Source organism: Jaculus jaculus, chromosome 9, assembly GCF_020740685.1.
Source record: "Jaculus jaculus isolate mJacJac1 chromosome 9, mJacJac1.mat.Y.cur, whole genome shotgun sequence".
Lineage (NCBI taxonomy): Eukaryota > Metazoa > Chordata > Mammalia > Rodentia > Dipodidae > Jaculus > Jaculus jaculus.
The window spans coordinates 117,414,348-117,417,318 of record NC_059110.1 but is presented as its reverse complement, the minus strand read 5'-3'; positions in this window follow the sequence as shown (position 1 = coordinate 117,417,318).

Genomic DNA, 2,971 nt, shown 5'->3' with positions numbered 1-2,971 from the left:
TGTCAGTGCCCGGCGCCGGGAGACAGAGACGGATGGCCGGGGCTGTTTGCAGAGAAAGCTCTATGGTGGAAGCCAAGGGGAACGGTCAGGAAGGGAGGGGCCTCAGCTTCTGGTGTTGCTGGGGGTGGCCAAGGGAATAAGAGAAGCATGAATCTGGAGGAGGTCCCCAAGGGGCCCTGAGAAGGGGGTACAGCTGGGTCACACCTGAGCCATCCCACGGAACTTCTGGAATCGCCTTCGCGGTGCCCAGGCTGGACAAGCTTCTGTAGCGGCTCCCCACCCTCCTCCTGCTGATGCCAAGGAGCCAGGGAGGGCCTGGGGCCTAGAGGTGGGAGGTGTCCATGCAAAGCGTGGCTCTGTGGTCTGAGGCAAGTCTCAGCCTTTCCTCTGAGCTTCAGTGGATTTTTTTCCACTGGCAAATAGAGTCAACAGGACTGGTTTCATGGGGCTGTGTGAGGAGAAGTGAACCCACGTCTGAGGCAAGAGCTGCCTGTGGGGAGGGTGTCCACCCTAGCCCCCAAATTCCTTTCTCTCTTTTTATTTATTTATTTAAATTTTTTATTTTTATTTATTTATTTTTATTGACAACTTCCATAATTGTAAACAATATCCTATGGTAATCCCCTCCCTCCCCCACTTTCCCCTTTGCAACTTTTTTTTTTTAATTTGAGAGCGACAGAGCGAGAAAGAGGCAGATAGAGAGGGGGAGAGAGAATGGGCACACCCGGGCCTCCAGCCACTGCAAATGAACTCCAGATGCGTGCGCCCCCTTGTGCATCTGGCTAACGTGGGTCCTGGGGAATCGAGCCTCAAACCGGGGTCCTTAGGCTTCACAGGCAAGTGCTTAACCGCTAAGCCATCTCTCTAGCCCTGCAACGTTTTTAAAAAATATTTTTTATGCTATTGGACTACCGTAAGCTAATCCAATAAATTCCCTTCTTAAAATAAAAGGAATTACCATGGGATATATTTTATAATCATGGAAAATGTTAATAAAAATTAAATAAAAAAAAATAAAAAATAAAAAAAAGAAGAAAAACAAACAAAAAAAAATTTTTTTATTTGGACTGGGGAGATGGCTTAGTGGTTAAGCACTTGCCTGTGAAGCCTAAGGACCCTTGTTCGAGGCTCAGTTCCCCAGGTCCCATGTTAGCCAGATGCACAAGGGGACACACGTGTCTGGAGTTCGTTTGCAGTGGCTGGAGGCCCTGGCGTGCCCATTCTCTCTCTCTCTCTCGCCTTATCTGCCTTTCTCTGTCACTCTCAAATAAATAAATAAAAATAAACAAAATATTTAAAAATATTATACTTTTATTTATTTATTTGAGAGAGGAGAGAGAGGGAGAATGGGTATACCAGGCCCTCCAGCCACTGCAAATGAACTCCAGACGCATGTGCCACCCTGTGTGTCTGACTTACGTGGGTTCTGGAGAATCGAACCAAGGTCCTTTAGCTTTGCAGGCAAACGCCTTAACCATTAAGCCATTTCTCCAGCCCCTAAAAATATTATTTATTTATTTATTTGCAAGCAGAGAGAGAGAAAGAGACAGAGAGTGACTATGGGCATGCCTCTTGCCACTGCAAATGAACTCCAGACACATACACCACTTTGTGCATCTGGTTTTACATGGGTTCCGGGGAGTTGAAGCTGGCCTGGTAGGCTCTGCACAAGCAAGAACCTTTAACCGGGGCTGGAGAGATGGCTTAGTGGTTAAGCGCTTGCCTGTGAAGCCTAAGGACCCCGGTTCGAGGCTCAGTTCCCCAGGTCCCACGTTAGCCAGATGCACAACGGGGCGCACACGTCTGGAGTTTGTTTGCAGAGGCTGGAAGCCCTGGCGCGCCCATTCTCTCTCTCTCCCTCTATCTGTCTTTCTCTCTGTGTCTGTCGCTCTCAAATAAATAAATTTTAAAAAAAATTAAAAAAAAAAAAGAACCTTTAACCGTAGAGCCATCTCCCCAGCCCCAAATTCTTTTTTCTGTGACCGCATAGTAAGTACAAGGATCAGAACCATGCTCTTGGGAATCAGGAGGGTGTGCCACCCAAGAGGGGACACCATGAAAGCTGTCCACTTCTACTCACACAGGACCACATGTGTACATGTCACCTGTCCCCTGGCAAGATCTTGAGGGATATGACAGGAGACAGAGCCATTTTTACAATTTAACTTAATTTTAAAATTTTTATTTATTAGAGAGAAATGGGAAGGGAGAGAATGGACATGCCAGGGCCAGTAGCCACTGCAAACAAACTCTAGACACAAGCAGCACCATGTGCATCTGGCTAATGTGGGTTCTGGGGGATTGAACCTGGGTCCTTAGGCTTTTCAGGCAAGTAAGTCCCTTAAGCACTAAGCCATTTCTCCAGCCCGCAGGGTCATTTTTGAGTATGCTGACCATGGCTGTGGTTGGGAATAGGTACTCCAGGCAAGGAATTTATTGGAACATACGAGCCCTTTGTTTCTGAGAAGGCTTTTCGGGGCTGGGGATTCAGCTCAGTGGGAACATGCTTGCCAAGCAAGTGCAAGGCTCCAGGATGCTTTGAGGCAGCAGGTCTTTCCCAGTGGCACGTCTGTGCCGAGGGACTCCTTTGAGGCTCAATGATATGGTCCACGGGATAGAGATAAGCAAAACCGCAGAACACGGTCCGTACACCCGGCACTGCAGATGTCCCCTGGAAAGCCCTCAAGCCATAAAGATATCCGGGTTCCACCCGAGCAGTCGTTCCCTAAGGCCCAGAAGACAAAAGCTGAGGAAGCGAAGCCAGGCAAAGGCTTCCTCCCCTGTGTGTGTTGTTGAAACCTTTGGCGCCGGCCTGCACTTGCTGCTCCCAAGGCTGTAGGCAGGTGACAGAAAAAGAAAAACAGTGACATGTAGCATGACCTCAGTTCCCTCAAGTGTTAAGCGGAGGCTCCCTGTGCAGACAGTGTTAAGTCCCTGGGCACCTGTGCATGAAGGAATCTGAGGCATGTGT